This window comes from Aythya ferina (assembly GCF_964211825.1).
Source record: "Aythya ferina genome assembly, chromosome: 10".
Lineage (NCBI taxonomy): Eukaryota > Metazoa > Chordata > Aves > Anseriformes > Anatidae > Aythya > Aythya ferina.
In genome coordinates, this window is record NC_140306.1 from 23,195,759 (window position 1) to 23,222,588 (window position 26,830).

The 26,830-nt window shown below is 43.7% G+C and overlaps 1 long non-coding RNA gene across 14 annotated transcripts in view; it reads right to left on the reverse strand.

The window, feature by feature from the left end:
- LOC311441849 overlaps nucleotides 1–26,830 on the reverse strand; it is a 151,133-nt gene that overhangs the window by 107,796 nt on the left and 16,507 nt on the right. For 10 of the 14 annotated variants that reach the window (XR_014696256.1, XR_014696257.1, XR_014696261.1 and 7 more), the window contains exons 1-4: nucleotides 2,319–2,883; nucleotides 2,175–2,240; nucleotides 2,042–2,088; nucleotides 1,815–1,951 (exon numbers count right to left, since the gene is read on the reverse strand). This is a non-coding gene — a long non-coding RNA (uncharacterized lncRNA). Of the gene's footprint in view, nucleotides 1–1,662; nucleotides 1,682–1,814; nucleotides 1,952–2,041; nucleotides 2,089–2,174; nucleotides 2,241–2,318; nucleotides 2,884–14,718; nucleotides 14,856–14,945; nucleotides 14,993–15,078; nucleotides 15,145–15,220; nucleotides 15,349–26,830 lie in introns of those variants that run through there. The other 4 variants (XR_014696259.1, XR_014696269.1, XR_014696260.1 and 1 more) reach the window with 4 other exon arrangements.

Sequence of the window (26,830 nt, forward strand, 5' to 3'; positions counted from 1 at the left end):
CACAAGTCTACAAGCAGGCCCCAAACTGCCAACAGAAGCAGGCACCAACCACACCCAGATGCAGACCCCAACTGCCCACAAGCAGCTCCTACCCCACCACCCCCTCCCAAGAACTGGATTCCACCCAGACACTGGCCCAAGACCCGGACCCGACCCCCGCCAACCCCCCTACACTCCCCCCGACACAGGTGTACAAGCAGCTCACAACCCGCCCCTTCAGAGACCGGTCCCACTCCCCCCACCCCCCCCAAGACACGGGATGCGGAGGTGTACAACCAACTCCCAACTCCCTCCCCCTCAAAGGGAGGCCCCAAAGACCCCCAAATGGAGGCTCCTAGAGTGAACAAACAGCTCCCAACTTCCCCAGGCACAGGCCCACCGCCCCCCCCCCCAAACACAGGCCACAAAGGTGTATAAACAGCCCAGACCCCCCTCCAAGACCATGGCCCCTATAGTGTACAAGCAGCTCCCAACCACCCACAGATGCAGGCCCCAACCCTTCTCAAAAGGGAGGCACCTAGAATGCATGAGCAACTCCCAACCAGCCTAAACATAGGTCCAAAAGTGCACAAGCAGCTCCCAACCCCCCTCAAATACAGACCCCAAAAGTGTACAAGTAGCTCCCCCCCTGAGACAGGACCCAAAGGTGTACAACCAGTTCCCAACACCCCTGAGACACAGGCCCCAACCGCCCCCCCAGACACAGCGACCCAAATTCTACAAGCAGCTCCCAACCCCTGCCAGGCACGCCCCCTACCCTATACAAGCAGCTCCCAACCCTCCCCCCCCCCCCCGAGGGAGGCCCCCAAGGCCCCCACAAACACAGGCCCCTACAGTGTACAGGCAGCTCCCAGCCACCCCCAGATGCTGGCCCCAAAGTTGTACAAACAGCTCCCAGCCACCCTGCAGAAACAGATTCCTACATTGTACAAGCAGTTCCCAGCCCGCTAGACACAGGCCCTGACCCCCCACACATGCAGGCCCCAAAGGTGTACAAGCAGCTCCCACCCCTCCCCCAGATGCAGGTCCCAAGCCCCCCCCCCCCAAACACAGGCCCCTACAACCAGCACCCAACCCCCTACCCCCGATGCCAGGCCCAAAGGTGTAGAAGCAGCTCCAAACCTCCTCCCTCAACCCAGGCTCCAACAGTGTACAAGCACCTCCCAACCAACCCTCCCCTTCCCCCCCCCCCCCCCCCCCCCCGCCCCCCGACACAGGCTCCAAAGGAATACAAAGAGCTCCCACCCCTCCCCCAGATGCTGGTCTCAACCCCACCCCGCCCCCAGAAGCAGGCCCCAAAGGTGTAGAGTCAGCTCCCAACCCCCTCAATGCCGGCCCCAAGGGTCTACAAGCAGCTCCCCCCTTGCCCCCAGATACCGGCCCCCAGACACAGACCCCAAAAGCCTAATCACAGGCCCTGAACTCTAGAGGCAGGCTCCAAAACCCAGGACAAAGCCCCACTGGTTCGAGACAGGGCCCAAATCCCAGACACAGGCCCCAAACGCTAAACATATGCCAAAAAAAGTATTAGTGCTGGTGCCAAATGTTACAGACAGGCCCCAAAGCCCGAGATGCTCAAGGCTGAGACGTAACTTGGCTTTCTGAATTACTGGAAAGCAGCTTTCATTCTCAGATAATTGTGTGCAGGCTAGATAGGATGGGGCTTCAGGCACCTCTTCACCTGAGGAAACACACTGCCATCAGGCACCGCTGTGCCAGACAAGCTTGTTCTGCTAGAACACCCTACTCAGATGCACTGTGGCATTCAAGTGAACTGCTTTCATGCAAATATAACGACTGATGTTACAACCCACCTTGCCTGTGGCACCTGATGAACAGAAGAGTAAGCCACCGCAGCGCTTCAAAACCATCCCTGCACGTGCCGCTCCTTGTCGCTCTCTGGCCTTATCTCATATCCTTATCCACTTCTGTGGAGAGCCTGCCACGGCACCTGCAAAGCAAGACGGACACCTTTCATAGTCACCTTGTGCTACTTGGTCGTTCTGCTCCAACCCAGCTCATGACCAGCCCCTCTTCTCACACAGCTCTTCAGAGTGCAGTTTGCTCCTTTGAGCCTGTGCGAGACACCTGTGAAAGAAAAAGAAACGCATAGGCCGATGCAGCATCCAAAGACACAGCACAACTAGGTAAGTTACTCTCATCTGCTCCCTTACCTCTGCCGCTTACCAGCCCCCGAGGCAGATGCTTCAATCTACCCTCTTCAAACAGCTACAACACCTCTAAAAGACAAAGAGGGGATGCTTAGAGGAACAGTGAGACCTACAACACAACAACTGCTACATCTGTTCCTCACTCACCTTGCCAGAGGCAGCTCTGCGTGTGACATCCCAGGTTGTACACTGCGTTACCTAACCCTTACCGTAACCCTTACCCTAAACCTTCTCACCCTTACCATTACCCAAATCCTTACCTTTACTTTTTCCTTACCCTTACTCTTTCCTTTAACCATAACCTTACCCTTACCCTATACCTTACTCCAACCCTTCCCCTTACCTTCCCCTTCCCCTTACACTTAACCTAACCCTTACCCTTCTGCTTCCCCTAAAACATATCCTAACACATTCCCTTACCCTTACACTTACCCTAACCCTTTCTATTACCCTTACACTTACTCTTGCCCTAATCCTTGCTTGCACCCTTACACTTATCCTAACCCTTACCCTTACCCATACTCAAACCCTTACTCTAACCCTTACCCTGACCCGTACCCTTACCCTTACCCTTAACCTAAGCCTAAACCTTAAACCTTACTTTAAAGCTTACCCTTTCTGCTACACTTACCCTTAGCCGAAATCTAAACCTTACACATACCCTTAGCCTAACCCTCACCCTTACCATTACCCATACCCTTATTCTTACCCTTACCCTAACCCTTACCTTTACACTTACGGTTACCATTAACCTTACCCTTACCCTAACATTTATCCTTAACCTAACCCTTACCCTAAACCTTACCCCAACCCTTACCCTGACCCTTACATTAACCCTAACCCTTACCCTAAAACTTACTCTTAACCTTAACCTTACCCTTAACATTCACCTAATACTTACGCATACGTTTTCCTGACTTTAACCCTAAAACTAACCCTAACCATTACCCTAACATTTAACCTTACCCTAACCCTAACCCTTACTCTTACCCTTACCCTGACCTGTACCCTTACACTTACCCTTACCCTTACCCTTACCCTAATTCTTACCCATACCCTAACACATATTTGTACCCTTAACCTTACCGTTACCCTTAACCTTACCCTTACCCTTACTCTATCCGTTACCCTTACGCTTACCCTTAACATAAACCTTACCCTTGACCTTACCCTTACCATAAGCCATACAACAACACTTACATGTACACTTACGCTTGCACTTACCCTAGCAATTACTCGTACAATTACCCTTAACCTTACTATTAAGCTAACCCTAAACCTTACCCTTATCCTAACACTTACCCTTATCCTAAACCTTACCCTTTCTGCTACAATTACCCTTTGCCTAATTCTAAACCTTACCCGAACCCTCACCCTTACCTAAATCTAACTAAAATCTAACCATTACCCTAACCCCTCACCCTTACAATATACATATTTTTACCCTTTACCTAAACCTTTACCCCAACCCTTACCTTGACCCTTACATTAACCCTAATCCTTACACTATAACCTTACACTTACTCTTAACCTTAACCTTAGCTGTAACCTAATACTTACTCTTACGTTTCCCTCACCCTAACCCTAAAATTAACCCTAACCATTACCCTAACACTTACCCTTACCCTAACCCTTACTCTAACCCTTACAATGACCCGTACTTTTACACATACCCTTACACTTACCCTTACTCTTAAACTTACACTAACCCTTACCCTTAACTAAATCTAACCCTTACACTAAACATCATCCTTACCATTATCCCTTCTCTTACCCTTATCCTAAACATTTCCCAAACCCTTACCCTTACATTAAACCTAACCCTTACCATAACTCTTAACCTTATCCTTAAACTTAACCTAATACTTACCCTTCCATTTCCCTCACCCTAAACCTAAAATTAGCCTAACCATTACCCTAACACTTACCCTTACTCTAACCCTTACCATGAACTTAAGTGTAAGTGTTAGGATAACGTTAACCTTAAGGGTGACCCTTAAGCTGATCCTTAATGTTTATGGTTAGGTTAAGAGTAATTGTATGAGTAATTACTAGGATAAGTGTAAGCGTAAGTGTACATGTAAGTGTTGATGTATGGCTTATGGTAAGGGTAAGGTAAAGGGTAAGGTTTATGTTAAGGGAAAGTGTAAGAGTAACGGATAGAATAAGGGTAAGTGTAACGGTTAAGTGTTAGGGTAATGGTTAGGGTTAATTTTAGGATTAGGGTGAGAAAAATGTAAGGTTAAGTACTAGCTTAAGGTTAAGGGTAATGTTAAGGTTAAGAGTAAGTGTAAGGTTTAGGTTAAGGGTTATGGTTAATGTAAGGTTCAGGGAAAGGTTTGGGGTAAGGTTTAGGGTTAGGTTCAGCTTAAGGGTAAGGGTTGGGGTAAGGTTAAGGGTATGGATAAGGATAAGTGTAAGGGATAGGGTAAGGGTAAGGGTTAGCGTAAGGGTAAGATTAATGGTAAGGTTTATGTTAAGGGTAAGCGTAAGGGTAACGGATAGAGTAAGGGTAAGGGTAACAGTAAGGTTAAGGGTACAAATATGTGTTAGGGTATGGGTTATGGTATGGGTAAGAGTTAGGGTAATGTAAGGGTAAGGGTGAGTGTAAGGGTATGGGTCAGGGTAAGGGTTAGAGTAAGGGTTAGGGTTAGGGTAAGGGTAAGTGTTAGAATAATGGTTAGGGTTAATTTTAGGGTTAGGGTGAGGGAAACGTAAGGGTAAGTATTGGGTTAAGGTAAGGGTAAGTGTAAGGTTTAGATTTAGGCTAATGGTAAATGTAGCAGAAAGGGTAAGGTTTACGATAAGGGTAAGTGTTAGGGTAAGGGTAACATAAAGGGTAAGGATTACGGTAAGGGTAAGGGTACGGGTAGAATTTGTTAGAATATGGCTTATGGTAAGGGTAAGGTTTAGGGTAAGAGTAAGTGTAAGTGTATGTGTAAGGGTACGGGTCATTGTAAGGGTTAGAGTAAGGGTTAGGGTAAGGGTAGGTGTTAGGGTAATAGTTAGGGTTAATTTTAGGGTTAGGGTGAGGGAAACGGAAGGGTAAGTATTAGGTTAAGGTTAAGGGTAAGGTTAAGGTTAAGAGTAAGTGTAAGTTTTAGGGTAAGGGTAAGGGGTTAATGTAAGGGTCAGGGTAAGGGTTAAGGTAAGGTTTAGGGTTAGAGTTAGGTTAAGGTTAAGTTTTAGGGTAAGGGTAAGTTATATGTATAAGGATAAGTGTAAGGGTAAGTGTTAGGGTAAGTGTAAGGATAAGGATAAGTGTACAAGTCAGGGTAAGGTTTAGAGTTAGGATTAGGGTTTGGGTTAGGGTAAGGGTAAGTGTTAGGGTAATGGTTAGGGTTAATTTTAGGTGTATGGTGACGGATAAGAAAGGGTAAGTAGTAGGTTAAGGTTAAGCGTAAGGTTAAGGTTAAGAGTAAGTGTAAGTTTTAGGGTACGGTTTAGGGTTAATGTAAGGGTCAGGGTAAGTGTTTGAGTAAGATTTAGGGTTAGGGTAAGAGTAAGTATATGGGTAATGGTAAGGGTAAGTGTTAGGGTTAGGGTAAGTGTAAGGTTTAGATTTAGGCTAAGGGTAAGTGTAGCAGAAAGGGTAAGGGTTACGGTAAGTGTAAGTGTAAGGATAAGGTTAAGGTTTAGGCTTACGTTAAGGGTAAGGGTAATGCTTTGGTAAGGGTAAGAGTAAGGGTAAAGGTAAGGGTTACGGTAAGGGTAAGGGTACTGGTAGAAGTATGTGTTAGAGTACGGCTTATGGTAAGGGTACAAGTAGCTCCCCCCCCAGAGACAGGACCCAAAGGTGTACAACCAGTTCCCAACACCCCTGAGACACAGGCCCCAACCGCCCCCCCAGACACAGCGACCCAAATTCTACAAGCAGCTCCCAACCCCTGCCAGGCACGCCCCCTACCCTATACAAGCAGCTCCCAACCCTCCCCCCCCCCCCCCCGAGGGAGGCCCCCAAGGCCCCCACAAACACAGGCCCCTACAGTGTACAGGCAGCTCCCAGCCACCCTGCAGAAACAGATTCCTACATTGTACAAGCAGTTCCCAGCCCGCTAGACACAGGCCCTGACCCCCCACACATGCAGGCCCCAAAGGTGTACAAGCAGCTCCCACCCCTCCCCCAGACGCAGGTCCCAAGCCCCCCCCCCAAACACAGGCCCCAACAACCAGCACCCAACCCCCTACCCCCGATGCCAGGCCCAAAGGTGTAGAAGCAGCTCCAAACCTCCTCCCTCAACCCAGGCTCCAACAGTGTACAAGCACCTCCCAACCAACCCTCCCCTTTTCCCCCGCCCCCCGACACAGGCTCCAAAGGAATACAAAGAGCTCCCACCCCTCCCCCAGATGCAGGTCTCAACCCCCCCCCCCCCCCCCAGAAGCAGGCCCCAAAGGTGTAGAGTCAGCTCCCAACCCCCTCAATGCTGGCCCCTAGGGTCTACAAGCAGCTCCCCCCTTGCCCCCAGATACCGGCCCCCAGACACAGACCCCAAAAGCCTAATCACCGGCCCTGAACTCTAGAGGCAGGCTCCAAAACCCAGGACAAAGCCCCAGTGGTTCGAGACAGGGCCCAAATCCCAGACACAGGCCCCAAACGCTAAACATGTCAAAAAAAGTATTAGTGCTGGTGCCAAATGTTACAGACAGGCCCCAAAGCCCGAGATGCTCAAGGCTGAGACGCAACTTGGCTTTCTGAATTACTGGAAAGCAGCTTTCATTCTCAGATAATTGTGTGCAGGCTGATTAAGGAGCTATTGGGGAGGCAAGGACAATCCCCAGACAAGGACTGTATATCTCGAAACAAGACACTGGAACTCATGATAAGGAAGCGGCAGGCGGACAGAGAAACGAATGTAAGGACTATAACTCTCGAAACTGGACATTGGAATTCATTATAAAGATACAACAAACGGGAGAATTGGCAACAACCAGCTCTTGCAATTAAGAAACATGCCAATTCAGCAGATTCCTGACCAAAGGTGAAAAGTACACTGTGAGGAAGACTCGGGGTCTTCCTCCCAAAGACCCCTGCCCACGTCCCAAAGACCCCTGCCCACAATTCTTGGAAGGCTCTGCGCAGGCGCAAGGTGCCAAAAGGCTAATTAGCATGAGAAGCGAGGGAAGGTGGGGATAGGTAATGCATATGTATAGGTGCTTGTAGAATATTGATAGATTGTTTGTATAAATTCAAGACTGCTTTCTGCTTTGGGTATGCACGATAGGTGGAGAGATCCCCCGTGCATCCAGCGCTGCAATAAAGAATATACCACTTAAAGGAATTTCGGCTTCGATCTTTGAATCAATTTGGCGACCCAGATGGGACAACCTCTCTGCCGGACTGCAGGACCTCCTGGGAACAGGACTCCCTAGGGTACCCCCGGGATTTCCCGGAGGGACTCCTCGACTCACCGGATCACTGCGGAGGCAGACAAGGACCCCATCATTGTAAGTGAGTATATTCTTTATTCTGGTTTGGTTTTCTGGTAGACCGGTCATCTGGAACTGTCTGTAAGTCAGAAGGTGATCTTCTGCGAGGCAGTGTTTGGTATATACTTTGTGGTTAGCACCATAAGTACATGTTTGGGGACCTTAAGGAAGGAGCTCGCTTTAAGGTCCATCTGGAATTGTGTTGTCTATTTCGGTTTTCTGACTCATGGAGTATGGTATTTAACTCTGGTTATTGTTACTGCGATTTTGGCTATTTTCCTGGTGGTAATAGTAGGTTCGTGGCATTGTTATAAGAAAGATATCGTTACGGTGTTACACAGTTCGGTTTTCTGACTTATCGCATGTGGAATTTGACTCTGACTATTGTTACTGTGATTTTGGCAATATTGCTGGTAATAGTAGTTTTGTGGCATCGCTACTGAAAGATATTGCGTGCCCGTATTTTTGTGAGTGATACGTTTTGTGATACGCTTTTGTAAGTAACATGTGTATTCTGAAAGTGTAAACTGGAAACTGGGGGGGCAAACAAGCAGTGAAATTTTAAAGAAAAGTGTGTTAGGATGTGTTTTAAGTCACTGGAAGGATATTGGAGGATCTGCCGGTGGAAGTGTGAACAGGAAAACATTGATAAAATATCGTAATCAGTGGTGGCCGCTTTATAAGCTGGAATGTGGAGAAAAGTGGCCCCTAAATGGAACTTTAAACTATAATATTTTGCTACAGTTAATGTTGTTTTTTGAGAAGCAGAACAGGATGAAATGTTGTATACTGATGTTTCAGCATCTTGGTGGGAAAAGGTAGGGAATTAAGTTGGCCCCTGACTGAACCTTTGATGTTGGCATTAGAGAAGTACAGGCTGGAGAAAGATAAAGGAAGTGTTAAAAGGGTTGTTGAAAGTGTTAAAGGTGTTTGAAGTTGAATGAGCAGGGAAAGAGGATGTAGGAATGTTAATAGTTCTGCCTCTGCCCGAGGCAGAGATCTTAAAATCATGGGTGTTAGCCCTTTAGGGCAAAGGGACCATGATCGGTCCGAGAGAGTTGTCACAGAAACAGAAAAGCAGTCAACTCTAAAACAACCTGAGTTCATGTGCGAGCTCAGATTGCTGATGGGACCGTTCAGGGAACTGTGGACAATTGCATTCCCCTGACCGACCCCCACTAAGACCCGAATCATCCTGAAAATTATGAGCGGTTAAGTAAATACTAAAACCTGGATGAATTGGGAATTGAGAATATGCTTCCAACAAGGTCTAAAAGAAAGCCCTATGGAATTTTTGGACCAACTCTGAAATGTAATGAAAATAAATAAATACATAAATAAATAAAACAAAACGGTTTGGACCTGGCTTTGGAGGACAAATTGACTAGCCTTTTCCTAGGGTAATCAACCCCTGATTTCAACAGGAATAACGGGGACCTGGGGAATCTACCCTAGCGGATCCTCCACTGGTTATAATGAAGCTAGGGGAGGAATGGAAGTGAAATTTCTTATTGCTATGGGGCAACGTATTCAGTTCTAAATCAAGCATTAATGCCTTCACAGAATTATTATGTTAGGGTAAAAGGTGTGTCGTGGTTTAACCCAGCCGGCAGCTAAACACCACGCAGCTGTTCGCTCCCCCTCCCCCTCCCTCTCTGGGACGGGGGAGAGAAATGGAAAGTGAAGCCTGTGAGTTGAGATAAAGACAGTTTAATAAGACAAAATAATAATAATAATAATAATAATAATAATAATAATACAATGATGATAATAGTACCACTACTAATAATGTGTACAAACAAGTGATGCACAATGCAATTGCTCACCACCCGCTGACCGATGCCCAGCCTAACCCCGAGCAGTCCGGCCCCCTCCCCCTGGCTAGCCACCCCTATGTATTGTTTAGCCTGACGTCAGATGCTTTGGCTAGTTTGGGTCACCTGTCCTGGGTCTGTCCCCTCCCAGCTCTTACTGCACCCCCAGCCTGCCTGTTGGCAGGACAGAGCAAGAAGCTGAGATGTCCTTGGCTTGGTATAAGCATTGCTCTGCAACAATTGAAACATCGGGGTGTTATCAGCACTCTTCTCATCCTAAGCCAAAACATAGCATTCTCCCAGCTACTAGGAAGAAAATTAACTCTGTTCTAACTGAAACCAGGACAAGGTGTAACCGAAAAGGCTTATTTTTGTGAACCTTTGAAGTACAAGTTAGGGAAACAATGGGGCATACACAGATTTTTATCTATGCCTAGCTCCTCATGGGCACTCTTAGGTAGAGATTTATTAGAGCAAGTAGGAGCAGAAATTGTCTTTGAAAAGGGGAAAATGGAATTAAGAACAGGAGAAGAACAACTAATAAATGTGTTAAGCTTGGCACTAATACAAACTGACCCTAAAAGTGAAATACCTTTAGAGATCACAGATCAAGTATGTCCAGGAGTTTGGGCTACCGAAGTCCCTGGAAGAGCTAAAAATGTGACCTTACTAATTATTAAATTAAAGCCAGGAGAGAAACCCGTTAAGGTTAAGTAATATCCTTTGAGGATAGAAGATAGGAAAGGAATTAAAGAGATAATTGATCAATTTTTACAGTATGGATTATTGATTGAATGCGAATCAGAATCCAATGCACCCATATTGCCAATTAAAAAGGCAGATGAAAAAGCTATAGGCTAGTTCAGGATTTGAGGGCCATAAATAAAATCACTGAGGATATACATCCAGTAGTGGCAAACCCTTATACTTTGCTGACTAAATTAAAGAATAGTCAAGTCTGCTTTACCGTACTGGATTTAAAAGATGCCTTCTTCTGCCTAGGCTTAGCCACAGAAAGCCAAAACCTATTCGCCTTTGAATGGGAAAATCCCGATTCAGGCAGAAAGACGCAGCTTACGTGGACATTACTACCTCAAGGATTCAAGAATAGCCCCACTATTTTTGGAAACCAATTAGCAAGGGAACTCGAAACATGGATACCTCCGGACACTGAAGGTGCTTTGTTACAATATGTAGTATGTAGATGATCTCTTAATAGCTACCGAGACTAAAGGGGGTTGTATTCAATGGACTATAAGTCGTCTTAATTTTCTGGGTTTAAATGGATATCAAGTCTCTTGACAGAAAGTCCAGCTGGCTCAACAAAGTGTGACCTATCTGGGATTTGACATTTCGGAAGGACAACGAGAACTAGGAACTGAACATAAGGAAGTCATTTGCCGGACTCCAGAACCTCAAATGGTAAAGGAGCTACAAAGCTTTTTAGGAATGACAGGTTGGTGTCGCCTTTGGATTTATAATTATGGACTATTGGTAAAGCCTCTATGTGAATTGATAAAGATTAACCAGTCAAAGTTAGTCTGGACTGGAGAAGCACAAAAAGTCTTTAAACAACTTAAACAAGAATTGATGATTTTGAAATATCAAGCAATATTGGTAGAACAGGACGACGTGGAAATTGTGATAATTCATATTGTGAATCTAGCCTCTTTTCTTAGTGATGCTCCGGCACAAGCTGTGATTCACGATTGTTTAGAAACTCTAGAGACTGTGTATTCCAGCCGACCAGACCTTAAGGAGGAGCCCATGGAAGATGCGGAAGACACTTGGTTCACGGATGGGAGCAGTTTTGTTACGCAAAGACAACGTAAAGCTGGATATGCTATAACAACTACTCAGCAGGTAATCGAGTCTAAGTCTTTACCCCCTGGAACATCAGCTCAAAAGGCGGAGATAGTTGCTCTCACGAGAGCATTGGAACTGGCAGCGGGAAAAAGGGTAAACATTTGGACAGATTCTAAATATACATTCGGCGTGGTATGTGCTCATGGAGCAATTTGGAAAGAACATGGATTGCTGACCGCTCAGTGAAAACACAAAGTATGCTGAAGAAATTTTAAAATTGTTAGAGGCTGTAAAACAACCAGAAAAGGTAGCTATCATGCATTGTCAGGGACACCAAAAGGGGAACAGCGATTTTGAAATTGGAAAATCGATTGGCAGAGGCTAAGCAGGCAGCTGAAATAACTGAGGTGAAGGCATTGTCTTTGATACCAGACGGTAAAATCCAAACTATATCCAAATTATACAAAAGAAGACTTAAAATTAATTGAAGATTTGAAAGGTAAAATGAAACCAGATGGATGAGTATATTTAAAAGATAACCCCATAGTAATACCCTCTAGTTTGACATGGCCCATAGTTCTTACAGAACACAATAAAACGCACTGGGGAGCTGGCACACTGCATAAGAGCCTGAGTCAGACATTAGTGGGACGATATGATAAAACAAGTAACTCAACAATGTAGCATTTGCTTACACAATAACCCCAATACCAAGGATAGAATAAAATTTGGAATAATCGGTAAAGGAAATTATTCGGGGCAACAGTGGCAAATTGATTTTTCAGAACTCCCTAGAAAAGGGGGGTATCATTATTTACTGGTTCTGACTGACACGTTTTCAGGAAGGCCTGAAGCCTTTCCCTGTCGAACAAACAAAGCAAGAGAAGTGGTTAAAGTCTTGTTAAATGAAATAATACCATGCTTTGGGATTCTAGTAGCAATGTCTTCTGATAGAGTTTCACATCTTTGTGCACAAGTGGTAGAACAGATAAGTAAGATTCTAAAGATAGATTGGCAACTGCATACTCCTTATAGACCACAGGCAAGTGGACAGGTAGAAAAAATGAACCATTTAATTAAACAATAAATAGCTAAAATTGGATAAGAAGCTAATTTGTCATGGCCTCAATCCCTCCCTTTAGCATTACTTGGAATTAGAGTTAAACCTAGAATAAAAGGAAATTTGAGTCCCTTCAAAATCTTATATGGAAGGACATAGCAATTTCTATTTAGTGGAGAGGACCTAACGCAGTTAGGATCAGAATATTTATATGCTTATATAACTGAACTTCAGAAACAATTAAATAAAGTACATACATTTGTTTTAGGGACCAGGGCTAGAGGGTTGGATCAACCAATCCACCCCTTTAAGCTCGGGGATAATATATATATAAAGACTTTTTCAGGACAACCCGTGCAGGAAAAATGGAAGGAAAGTGGATGGGAGCATACCAAGTATTACTGACAACACACACCGCCATTAAGATTAAGAAGCAAGCAGCTTGGATCCACAATTCAAGGGTGAAGAAGGCCCCGGCGAGGATATGGACCACCACTCCAATTGGACCAACAAAATTACGGTTTTCCAGATCCTAATGATTGCAGGGGTGCGGTTCTCGGATTTGGGGTGGGCAACTTGGGATGAGAACTTACACCTGACCTTAATACAAACAATTTCTCAAGTAACTAATAAGACAAACTGTTGGGTATGCACCCATCTGCCACAGCATGGGAATAAGGGTGTATCGTTAATTGGGATTCCCTTGCCTGCAAACTTATCTTGGACTAATTTGTGGGAAAACACGTCTTGGGGTCGAAAATATTAAGCAGTTTTGGAACTAGAAGCGAGTAGCTTCATGCCGTTAGAATCCTATTATGTATGTGTACAAAGGTGTAACCCGCCTAAGGGTATAGGAAAACAGCATTGTATAAATACGGATACTACTTATGTGGGAAATCAGACATCTTGTAATTGAACAATTGATATTAGTACGACTAGCGGCTGGGCAAATTCAACCAGCTGGACGGTTCCAGAAGGAAAAGGGTGGTATTGGCTATGCAACGATACAGCCCGTAAGGTCTTGCCTGAGAATTGGAAGGGAACTTGCACTCTTGGAGCGGTAATCCCCAATATGACAGTACATGATGTAGTGCCTCGAGGTTACTTGAGAAATCATATCCGGAGAATCAGATGAAAAATTAACAATCCATTGGTAGAGAGACACACCCCTTTTCATAGTTTTGTGCGATGGTTTATCCCATGGTTAGGAGTGAGTGAATTGGAAAAGGCAATAGTTAATATTTCTGCAATTATAGAGAAGTTAGAAAACAAAATTCTGGATGCTATAAAGGCTCAACAAGAAGAGATATCTAGTTTATCACAGGTAGTGTTACAAAATCGGATGGCCCTAGACTTGTTACTGGCCACTCAAGGGGGAGTCTGTACAGTAATAAACACAAGTTGTTGTATGTATGTAGATCAGAGTGGAAGGATCTCTACCGACCTGGAAGAAATATGGAAGCAGACCAGGATCCTACATGAGATCAGTAAAGATGATCTTTCATGGAGTTTTAGTGAACTATGGAATAAGTTAACCTCCTGGTTGCCCAATTTCCAATGGTTGAAACAAGTATTCATTGCTCTAATCGTATTAGTAGTGTTAGGAATATTTGTGTGCATGTTGTTTAGATGCCTGCTTTGTTGTGTTACTGTAAATAAAGAAAGTATCTGATGCAAAAGAATTTGCATGGGAAAAGAAAAGGGGGGATTGATTAAGGAGGTATTGGGGAGGCAAGGACAATCCCCAGACAAGGACTGTATATCTCGAAACAAGACACTGGAACTCATGATAAGGAAGCGGCAGGCGGACAGAGAAACGAATGTAAGGACTATAACTCTCGAAACTGGACATTGGAATTCATTATAAAGATACAACAAACGGGAGAATTGGCAACAACCAGCTCTTGCAATTAAGAAACATGCCAATTCAGCAGATTCCTGACCAAAGGTGAAAAGTACACTGTGAGGAAGACTCGGGGTCTTCCTCCCAAAGACCCCTGCCCACGTCCCAAAGACCCCTGCCCACAATTCTTGGAAGGCTCTGCGCAGGTGCAAGGTGCCAAAAGGCTAATTAGCATGAGAAGCGAGGGAAGGCGGGGATAGGTAATGCGTATGTATAGGTGCTTGTAGAATATTGATAGATTGATTGTATAAATTCAAGACTGCTTTCTGCTTTGGGTATGCACGATAGGTGGAGAGATCCCCCGTGCATCCAGCGCTGCAATAAAGAATATACCACTTAAAGGAATTTCGGCTTCGATCTTTGAATCAAGGCTAGATAGGATGGGGCTTCAGGCACCTCTTCACCTGAGGAAACACACTGCCATCAGGCACCGCTGTGCCAGACAAGCTTGTTTTGCTAGAACACCCTACTCAGATGCACTGTGGCATTCAAGTGAACTGCTTTCATGCAAATATAACGACTGATGTTACAACCCACCTTGCCTGTGGCACCTGATGAACAGAAGAGTAAGCCACCGCAGCGCTTCAAAACCATCCCTGCACGTGCCGCTCCTTGTCGCTCTCTGGCCTTATCTCATATCCTTATCCACTTCTGTGGAGAGCCTGCCACGGCACCTGCAAAGCAAGACGGACACCTTTCATAGTCACCTTGTGCTACTTGGTCGTTCTGCTCCAACCCAGCTCATGACCAGCCCCTCTTCTTACACAGCTCTTCAGAGTGCAGTTTGCTCCTTTGAGCCTGTGCGAGACACCTGTGAAAGAAAAAGAAACGCATAGGCCGATGCAGCATCCAAAGACACAGCACAACTAGGTAAGTTACTCTCATCTGCTCCCTTACCTCTGCTGCTTACCAGCCCCCGAGGCAGATGCTTCAATCTACCCTCTTCAAACAGCTACAACACCTCTAAAAGACAGAGGGGATGCTTAGAGGAACAGTGAGACCTACAACACAACAACTGCTACATCTGTTCCTCACTCACCTTGCCAGAGGCAGCTCTGCGTGTGACGTCCCAGGTTGTACACTGCGTTACCTAACCCTTACCGTAACCCTTACCCTAACCCTTCTCACCCTTACCATTACCCAAATCCTTACCTTTACTTTTTCCTTACCCTTACTCTTTCCTTTAACCATAACCTTACCCTTACCCTATACCTTACTCCAACCCTTCCCCTTACCTTCCCCTTCCCCTTACACTTAACCTAACCCTTACCCTTCTGCTTCCCCTAAAACATATCCTAACACTTTCCCTTACCCTTAAACTTACCCTAACCCTTTCTATTACCCTTACACTTACTCTTGCCCTAATCCTTGCTTGCACCCTTACACTTATCCTAACCCTTACCCTTACTCAAACTCCTACTCTAACCCTTACCCTGACCCGTACCATTTCCCGTACCCTTACCCTTATTCATACCATTACCCTTACCCTTAACCTTACCCTTACCCTAACACTTACCCTAACCCTTAACCTTTCTGCTACACTTACCCTTTTCCTAAACCTAAACCTTACCCTTACCCTTACCCTTAACCTAAGCCTAAACCTCAAACCTTACTGTAAACCTTACCCTTTCTGCTACACTTACCCTTAGCCTAAATCTAAACCTTACAATTACCCTTAGCCTAACCCTCACCCTTACCATTACCCATACCCTTATCCTTACCCTAACCCTTACCTTTACACTTACGGTTACCATTAACCTTACACTTACCCTAACACTTATCCTGAACCTAACCCTTACCCTAAACCTTACGCCAACCCTTACATTAACCCTAACCCTTACCCTAAACCTTACACTTACTCTTAACATTAACCTTACCCTTAACCTTTAGCTAATACTTAACCTTACGTTTTTCTCACCCTAACTCTATAATTAACCATAACCATTACGCTAACACTTAACCTTACCCTTACAATAAGCCATACAACAACACTTAAATGTACACTTACGCTTACAGTTACCCTAGGAATTACTCGTTCAATGACTCCTACCCTTACCCTTACACTTACCCTTACCCTTACCCTTCTCCATACCATTACCCTTACCCTAAACCTTACACTTACCCTTATCCTTACCCTAACCCTCACCCTTACCATTAACCATACCCTTACTCTTCTCCTTACCCTAAACCTTACCCCAACCCTTACCCTAACCCTTACATTAACCCTAACCCTTAACCTAAACCTTACACTTACTCTTAACCTTAACCTTACCCTTAAACTAATACATACCCGTACATTTCCCTCACCATAACCCTAATTTTAACAGTACCCATTACCCTAACACTTATCCTTACCTAACCCTAACCCTTACTCTAACCCTTACCCTGACCTGTACCCTTATACTTACCCTTACACTTACACTTACCCTAACCCTTTCCCTTACCATTACCGATACCCTTACCCTTACCCTTACCCTTACCCTTACCATTACCATTAACCTAACCCTTATCCTAACACCCTTACCCTAATCCTACACCTTTCTGCTACACTTACCCTTAGCCTAAATCTAAACCTTACACTTACCCTTACCCTTTCCCTCACCCTTACCATTACCCATATCCTTACTCTTCCTTTTACCGTTATCATTAACCTTAACCTTACCCTATCCCTTACAATTATCCTTGTCCATACAACTTACCCTTACCCTAACACTTACCCTTAACCTAACTCTACACCTAAACCTTACCTGAAACCTTACCCTTACCCTTACATTAACCCTAACCCTTATCCTAAACCTTACTCTTAACCTTAACCTTACCCGTAACCTTAACCTAATCCTTACCCTTACGTTTCCCTCACCATAAGCCTAAAATTTACCCTAACCATTACCCTAACACCCTTACCCTAACCCTTACTCTAACCCTTACAATGACCCATACCCTTACACATACACTTACACTTACTCTTACCCTAAACCTTACCCTTACCCTAACACTTACCCTTATCGTAAACCTTACCCTTTCTGCTACACTTACCATTAGCCTAAATCTAAATCTTACACTTACCCTTACTTGAACCGAATACTTACCCTTACGTTTCCCTCACCCTAACCCTAAAATTAACCCTAACCATTATTCTAACCCTTACCCTCACCCATACCCTTACACTCACCCTTACCCTTACATTACCCTAACTCTTACCCATACCATAACCCATACCCTAACACATATTTGTACCCTTAACCTTACCGTTACCCTTACCCTTACCCTTACTCTATCCGTTACCCTTACGCTTACCCTTAACATAAACATTACCATTAATCTTACCCTTATGCTAACCCTTACCCTTACCCTATCCCTTACACTTTTCCTTATCCATACCCTTAACCTTACCCCAACCCTTACCCTTAAGCTGAACCTAACCCTAAACCTTACCCCAAACCTTTCCCTGAACCTTACATTAACACTAACCCTTAACCTAAACCTTACACTTACTCTTAACCTTAACCTTACCCTTAACCTTAAGCTAGTACTTAACCTTACATTTTTCTCACCCTAATCCTAAAATTAACCCTAACCATTACCCTAACACTTAACCGTTACACTTACCCTTATTCTATCCGTTACCCTTACGCTTTCCCTTAACATAAACCTTACCCTTGACCTTACCCTTACCATAAGCCATACAACAACACTTACATGTACACTTACGCTTACACTTACCCTAGTAATTACTCGTACAATTACCCTTACCCTTAACCTAAGCCGAAACCTTAAACCTTACAGTAAACCTTACCCTTTCTGCTACACTTCCCCTTAGCCTAAATCTAAACCTTACACTTACCCTTACTGTAACCCTCACCCTTATCATTACCAATACCCTTACTCTTACCCTTACCCTAACCCTTACTCTAACCCTTACAATTACCCGTACTTTTACACATACCCTTACACTTACCCTTACTCTTAAACTTACACTAACCCTTACCCTTAACTAAATCTAACCCTTACACTAAACATCATCCTTACCCTTACCATTATCCCTTCTCTTACCCTTATCCTAAACGTTTCCCAAACCCTTATCCTTACATTAAACCTAACCCTTACCATAACTCTTAACCTTATCCTTAAACTTAACCTAATACTTACCCTTATGTTTCCCTCACCCTAAACTTAAAATTAGCCTAACCATTACCCTAACACTTACCCTTACTCTAACGCTTACCCTGAACTGTACCCTTACACTTCCACTTACCCACTTAAGTGTAAGAGTTAGGATAACGTTAACCTTAAGGGTGACCCTTTAGCTTATCCTTAATGTTTATGGTTAGGTTAAGAAAAAGGGTAATGGTTTGGTAAGGGTAAGGTTAAGGGTAATTGTACGAGTAATTGCTAGGGTAAGTGTAAGCGTAAGTGTACATGTAAGTGTTGTTGTATGGCTTATGGTAAGGGTAAGGTCAAGGGTCAGGTTTATGTTAAGGGTAAGCGTAAGGGTAAGGGATAGAGTAAGGGTAAGGGTAAGGTTAAGGGTAACGGTAAGGTTAAGGGTACAAATATGTGTTAGGGTATGGGTTATGGTATGGGTAAGAATTAGGGTAAGTGTAAGGGTAAGGGTCAGGGTAATGGTAAGAGTAAGGGTTAGGGTTAGGGTAAGGTTAAGTGTTAGGGTAATGGTTAGGGTTAGTGTTAGGGTTAAAGTCAGGAAAATGTATGCGTAAGTATTAGGTGAATGGTAAGGGTAAGGTTAAGGTTAAGAGTAAGTGTAAGGTTTAGGGTAAGGGTTAGGGTTAATGTAAGGGTCAGGGTAAGGGTTGGGGTAAGGTTTAGGGTAAGGGTTAGGTTACGAATAAGTGTTAGGGTAAGGGTAAGGTTAATGGTAACCGTAAGTGTAAGGGTAAGGGTTAGGGTAAGGGGAAGAGTAAGGGGAAGGGGAAGTCTAAGGGTCCGGGTCAGGGTAAAAGTTAGAGTAAGGGTTAGGGTTAGGGTTCGGTAAGGATAAGTGTTAGGGTAATGGTTACGGTTAATTTTAGGGTTATGGTGAGGGAAACGTAAGGGTATGTATTAGTTTAAGGGTAAGGTTAAAGTTAAGATTAAGTGTAAGGTTTAGGTTAAGGGTTAGGGTTAGAGTAAGGGTTAGGGTTAGGGTTAGGGTTAGGGTAAGGGTTAGGGATAATGTAAGGGTCAGGGTAAGGGTTGGGGTAAGGTTTAGTTTAAGGGTAAAAGTATAATGGTAAGGGTAAGAGTGAAGGTTAGGGTAATGGTTAGATTTAGGTAAGGGTGAGGGTTAGGGTAAGGTTTAGAATTAGGCAAAGGGTAAGTGTAGCAGAAAGGGTAAGGTTTAGGATACGAGTAAGTGTTAGGATAAGGGTAAGGTTTAGGGTTAGCTTAATAGTAAGGTTAAGAGTAATTGAACGAGTAATTGCTAGGGTAAGTACAAGCGTAAGTGTACATGTAAGTGTTGTTGTATGGTTTATGATAAGGTTTAGGTTAAGGTTAAGGTTTATGTTAAGTGTAAGTGTAAGGGTAACGGAGACAGTAAAGGTAAGGGTAAGGGGAACGGTAAGGTTAAGGCTACAAGTACGTGTTAGGGTATGGGTTATGGTAAGGGTAAGGGTTAGGGTAAGGGTAAGTGTAAGGGTACGGGTCAGGGTAAGGGTTAGAGTAAGGGTTAGAGTTACGGTTAGGGTTAGGGTAAGGGTAAGTGTTGGGGTAATGGTTAGGGTTAATTTTAGGGTTAGGGTGAGGGAAACGTAAGGGTAAGTGTTAGGGTAATGGTTAAGGGTAAGGTTAAGGTTAAGAGTAAGTGTAAGCTTTAGGGTAAGGGTTAGGGTTAATGTAAGGGTCAGGGTAAGGGTTGGGGTAAGGTTTAGGGTTAGGGTTAGGTTAAGGGTAAAGATTAGGGCAAGGGTAAGGGCATGGATAAGGATAAGTGTAAGTGTTAGGGTAAGGGTAATGTTAAAGGTAACAGTAAGTGTAAGGAGAAGGGTTAGGGTAAGGGTAAGTGTAAGAGTATTGGTAATGATAAGGGTGAGGGTTACAGTAGGGGTAAATGCAAGGTTTAGATTTTGGCTAAGGGTAAGTGTAGCAGAAAGGGTAAGGTTTACTGTAAGGTTTCGGCTTAGGTTAAGGTTAAGGGTAAGGGTAAGGGTAATTGTACGAGTAATTTTAGGGTTAGGGTAAGGTCAAGTGTTAGGGTAATGTTTAGGGTTAATTTTAGGGTTAGGGTGAGGGAAACGTAAGGGTAAGTATTAGGTTACAGCTAAGGTTAAGGTTAAGAGTAAGTGTAAGGTTTAGGGTAAGGGTTAGGGTTAATTTAAGGGTCAGGGTAAGGGTTGGGGTAAGGTTTAGGGTAAGGGTTAGGTTAAGGGTAAGTGTTAGGGTAAGAGTAAGGTTAATGGTAACCGTAAGTGTAAAGGTAAGGGTTAGGGTAAGGGTAAGAATAAGGGTATGGGTAATGGTAAGGGTGAGGGTAACAGTAAGGGTAAGTGTAAGGTTTAGATTTAGGCTAAGGGTAAGTGTAGCAGAAAGGGTAAGGTTTACGGTAAGGGTAAGTGTTAGGATAAGGGTAAGGTTTAGGGTTAGGTTAAGGGTAAGGGATAGGGTAAGGGATAGGGTAAGGGATAGGGATAGGGTAAGGTAAGGGTAAGGGTTAGGGTAACAGTAAGGGTAAGGGTACGGGTAGAAGTATGTGTTAGAGTAGGGGTTATGGTAAGGGTAAGGGTAAGGGTAAGGGTTAGGGTAAGAGTAAGTGTAAGGGTATGTGTAAGTGTACGGGTCACTGTAAGTGTTAGAGTAAGGGTTATGTTAGGGGTAACTGTTAGGGTAATGGTTAGGGTTAATTTTAGGGTTAGTGTGAGGAAAACGAAAAGGTAAGTATTAGGTTAAGGTTAATAGCAAGTGTAAGGTTTAGGTTAAGGGTAAGGGTTAATGTAAGCGTCCTGGAAAGGGTTCAGGTAAGGTTTAGGGTTAGAGTTAGGTTAGGGTTAAGTGTTAGGAAAAGGGTAAGTTGTATGTATAAGAATAAGTGTGAGAGTAAGGGTATTGGTAATGATAAGGGTGAGGGTTAAGGATAAGGTATAAGGATAAGAGTATTTTAATTTTTTAATTCAATTAATTTTAAATTAAAATTTTTTAATTTAATTAATTAATATTTTAATTGTACGAGTAATTGTTAGGGTAAGTTTAAGCGTTGTTGTATGGCTTATTTTAAGGGTAAGGTTAAGTGTTAGCGTAATGGTTATGGTTAATTATAGGGTTAGGGTGAGAAAAACGTAAGGTTAAGTATTAGCTTAAGGTTAAGGGTAAGGTTAATGTTAAGAGTAAGTGTAAGGTTTAGGGTAAGGGTTAGGGTTAATGTAAGGGTCAGGGTAAGGGTTGGGGTAAGGTTTAGGGTAAGGGTTAGGTTCAGGATAAGTGTTAGGGTAAGTGTAAGGTTAATGGTAACTGTAAGTGTAAAGGTAAGGGTTAGGGTAAGGATAAGGGTATGGGTAATGGTAAGGGTGAGGGTTATGCTAAGAGTAAGTGTAAGGTTTAGATTTCGGCTAAGGGTAAGTGTAGCAGAAAGGGTAAGGTTTACGGTAAGGTTTAAGGTTTAGGGTTAGGTTAAGGGTAAGGGTAAGGGTACGGGTCAGGGTAAGGGTTAGAGTAAGGGTTTGAGTATGGGTAAGGGTAAGGGTTAGGATAAGTGTAAGGGTGCAAGCAAGGATTAGGGCAAGAGTAAGTGTAAGGGTAATAGAAAGGGTTAGGGTAAGTTTAAGGGTAAGGGAAAGTGTTAGGATATGTTTTAGGGGAAGCAGAAGGGTAAGGGTTAGGTTAAGTGTAAGGGGAAGGGGAAGGTAAGGGGAAGGGTTGGAGTAAGGTATAGGGTAAGGGTAAGGTTATGGTTAAAGGAAAGAGTAAGGGTAAGGAAAAAGTAAAGGTAAGGATTTGGGTAATGGTAAGGGTGAGAAGGGTTAGGGTAAGGGTTACGGTAAGGGTTAGGTAACGCAGTGTACAACCTGGGACGTCACACGCAGAGCTGCCTCTGGCAAGGTGAGTGAGGAACAGATGTAGCAGTTGTTGTGTTGTAGGTCTCACTGTTCCTCTAAGCATCCCCTCTTTGTCTTTTAGAGGTGTTGTAGCTGTTTGAAGAGGGTAGATTGAAGCATCTGCCTCGGGGGCTGGTAAGCGTCAGAGGTAAGGGAGCAGATGAGAGTAACTTACCTAGTTGTGCTGTGTCTTTGGATGCTGCATCGGCCTATGCGTTTCTTTTTCTTTCACAGGTGTCTCGCACAGGCTCAAAGGAGCAAACTGCACTCTGAAGAGCTGTGTAAGAAGAGGGGCTGGTCATGAGCTGGGTTGGAGCAGAACGACCAAGTAGCACAAGGTGACTATGAAAGGTGTCCGTCTTGCTTTGCAGGTGCCGTGGCAGGCTCTCCACAGAAGTGGATAAGGATATGAGATAAGGCCAGAGAGCGACAAGGAGCGGCACGTGCAGGGATGGTTTTGAAGCGCTGCGGTGGCTTACTCTTCTGTTCATCAGGTGCCACAGGCAAGGTGGGTTGTAACATCAGTCGTTATATTTGCATGAAAGCAGTTCACTTGAATGCCACAGTGCATCTGAGTAGGGTGTTCTAGCAAAACAAGCTTGTCTGGCACAGCGGTGCCTGATGGCAGTGTGTTTCCTCAGGTGAAGAGGTGCCTGAAGCCCCATCCTATCTAGCCTTGATTCAAAGATCGAAGCCGAAATTCCTTTAAGTGGTATATTCTTTATTGCAGCGCTGGATGCACGGGGGATCTCTCCACCTATCGTGCATACCCAAAGCAGAAAGCAGTCTTGAATTTATACAATCAATCTATCAATATTCTACAAGCACCTATACATATGCATTACCTATCCCCGCCTTCCCTCGCTTCTCATGCTAATTAGCCTTTTGGCACCTTGCGCCTGCGCAGAGCCTTCCAAGAATTGTGGGCAGGGGTCTTTGGGACGTGGGCAGGGGTCTTTGGGAGGAAGACCCCGAGTCTTCCTCACAGTGTACTTTTCACCTTTGGTCAGGAATCTGCTGAATTGGCATGTTTCTTAATTGCAAGAGCTGGTTGTTGCCAATTCTCCCGTTTGTTGTATCTTTATAATGAATTCCAATGTCCAGTTTCGAGAGTTATAGTCCTTACATTCGTTTCTCTGTCCGCCTGCCGCTTCCTTATCATGAGTTCCAGTGTCTTGTTTCGAGATATACAGTCCTTGTCTGGGGATTGTCCTTGCCTCCCCAATACCTCCTTAATCAATCCCCCCTTTTCTTTTCCCATGCAAATTCTTTTGCATCAGATACTTTCTTTATTTACAGTAACACAACAAAGCAGGCATCTAAACAACATGCACACAAATATTCCTAACACTACTAATACGATTAGAGCAATGAATACTTGTTTCAACCATTGGAAATTGGGCAACCAGGAGGTTAACTTATTCCATAGTTCACTAAAACTCCATGAAAGATCATCTTTACTGATCTCATGTAGGATCCTGGTCTGCTTCCATATTTCTTCCAGGTCGGTAGAGATCCTTCCACTCTGATCTACATACATACAACAACTTGTGTTTATTACTGTACAGACTCCCCCTTGAGTGGCCAGTAACAAGTCTAGGGCCATCCGATTTTGTAACACTACCTGTGATAAACTAGATATCTCTTCTTGTTGAGCCTTTATAGCATCCAGAATTTTGTTTTCTAACTTCTCTATAATTGCAGAAATATTAACTATTGCCTTTTCCAATTCACTCACTCCTAACCATGGGATAAACCATCGCACAAAACTATGAAAAGGGGTGTGTCTCTCTACCAATGGATTGTTAATTTTTCATCTGATTCTCCGGATATGATTTCTCAAGTAACCTCGAGGCACTACATCATGTACTGTCATATTGGGGATTACCGCTCCAAGAGTGCAAGTTCCCTTCCAATTCTCAGGCAAGACCTTACGGGCTGTATCGTTGCATAGCCAATACCACCCTTTTCCTTCTGGAACCGTCCAGCTGGTTGAATTTGCCCAGCCGCTAGTCGTACTAATATCAATTGTTCAATTACAAGATGTCTGATTTCCCACATAAGTAGTATCCGTATTTATACAATGCTGTTTTCCTATACCCTTAGGCGGGTTACACCTTTGTACACATACATAATAGGATTCTAACGGCATGAAGCTACTCGCTTCTAGTTCCAAAACTGCTTAATATTTTCGACCCCAAGACGTGTTTTCCCACAAATTAGTCCAAGATAAGTTTGCAGGCAAGGGAATCCCAATTAACGATACACCCTTATTCCCATGCTGTGGCAGATGGGTGCATACCCAACAGTTTGTCTTATTAGTTACTTGAGAAATTGTTTGTATTAAGGTCAGGTGTAAGTTCTCATCCCAAGTTGCCCACCCCAAATCCGAGAACCGCACCCCTGCAATCATTAGGATCTGGAAAACCGTAATTTTGTTGGTCCAATTGGAGTGGTGGTCCATATCCTCGCCGGGGCCTTCTTCACCCTTGAATTGTGGATCCAAGCTGCTTGCTTCTTAATCTTAATGGCGGTGTGTGTTGTCAGTAATACTTGGTATGCTCCCATCCACTTTCCTTCCATTTTTCCTGCACGGGTTGTCCTGAAAAAGTCTTTATATATATATTATCCCCGAGCTTAAAGGGGTGGATTGGTTGATCCAACCCTCTAGCCCTGGTCCCTAAAACAAATGTATGTACTTTATTTAATTGTTTCTGAAGTTCAGTTATATAAGCATATAAATATTCTGATCCTAACTGCGTTAGGTCCTCTCCACTAAATAGAAATTGCTATGTCCTTCCATATAAGATTTTGAAGGGACTCAAATTTCCTTTTATTCTAGGTTTAACTCTAATTCCAAGTAATGCTAAAGGGAGGGATTGAGGCCATGACAAATTAGCTTCTTATCCAATTTTAGCTATTTATTGTTTAATTAAATGGTTCATTTTTTCTACCTGTCCACTTGCCTGTGGTCTATAAGGAGTATGCAGTTGCCAATCTATCTTTAGAATCTTACTTATCTGTTCTACCACTTGTGCACAAAAATGTGAAACTCTATCAGAAGACATTGCTACTAGAATCCCAAAGCATGGTATTATTTCATTTAACAAGACTTTAACCACTTCTCTTGCTTTGTTTGTTCGACAGGGAAAGGCTTTAGGCCTTCCTGAAAACGTGTCAGTCAGAACCAGTAAATAATGATACCCCCCTTTTCTAGGGAGTTCTGAAAAATCAATTTGCCACTGTTGCCCCGAATAATTTCCTTTACCGATTATTCCAAATTTTATTCTATCCTTGGTATTGGGGTTATTGTGTAAGCAAATGCTACATTGTTGAGTTACTTGTTTTATCATATCGTCCCACTAATGTCTGACTCAGGCTCTTATGCAGTGTGCCAGCTCCCCAATGCGTTTTATTGTGTTCTGTAAGAACTATGGGCCATGTCAAACTAGAGGGTATTACTATGGGGTTATCTTTTAAATATACTCATCCATCTGGTTTCATTTTACCTTTCAAATCTTCAATTAATTTTAAGTCTTCTTTTGTATAATTTGGATATAGTTTGGATTTTACCGTCTGGTATCAAAGACAATGCCTTCACCTCAGTTATTTCAGCTGCCTGCTTAGCCTCTGCCAATCGATTTTCCAATTTCAAAATCGCTGTTCCCCTTTTGGTGTCCCTGACAATGCATGATAGCTACCTTTTCTGGTTGTTTTACAGCCTCTAACAATTTTAAAATTTCTTCAGCATACTTTGTGTTTTCACTGAGCGGTCAGCAATCCATGTTCTTTCCAAATTGCTCCATGAGCACATACCACGCCGAATGTATATTTAGAATCTGTCCAAATGTTTACCCTTTTTCCCGCTGCCAGTTCCAATGCTCTCGTGAGAGCAACTATCTCCGCCTTTTGAGCTGATGTTCCAGGGGGTAAAGACTTAGACTCAATTACCTGCTGAGTAGTTGTTATAGCATATCCAGCTTTACGTTGTCTTTGCGTAACAAAACTGCTCCCATCCGTGAACCAAGTGTCTTCCGCATCTTCCATGGGCTCCTCCTTAAGGTCTGGTCGGCTGGAATACACAGTCTCTAGAGTTTCTAAACGATCGTGAATCACAGCTTGTGCCGGAGCATCACTAAGAAAAGAGGCTAGATTCACAATATGAATTATCACAATTTCCACGTCGTCCTGTTCTACCAATATTGCTTGATATTTCAAAATCATCAATTCTTGTTTAAGTTGTTTAAAGACTTTTTGTGCTTCTCCAGTCCAGACTAACTTTGACTGGTTAATCTTTATCAATTCACATAGAGGCTTTACCAATAGTCCATAATTATAAATCCAAAGGCGACACCAACCTGTCATTCCTAAAAAGCTTTGTAGCTCCTTTACCATTTGAGGTTCTGGAGTCCGGCAAATGACTTCCTTATGTTCAGTTCCTAGTTCTCGTTGTCCTTCCGAAATGTCAAATCCCAGATAGGTCACACTTTGTTGAGCCAGCTGGACTTTCTGTCAAGAGACTTGATATCCATTTAAACCCAGAAAATTAAGACGACTTATAGTCCATTGAATACAACTCCCTTTAGTCTCGGTAGCTATTAAGAGATCATCTACATACTACA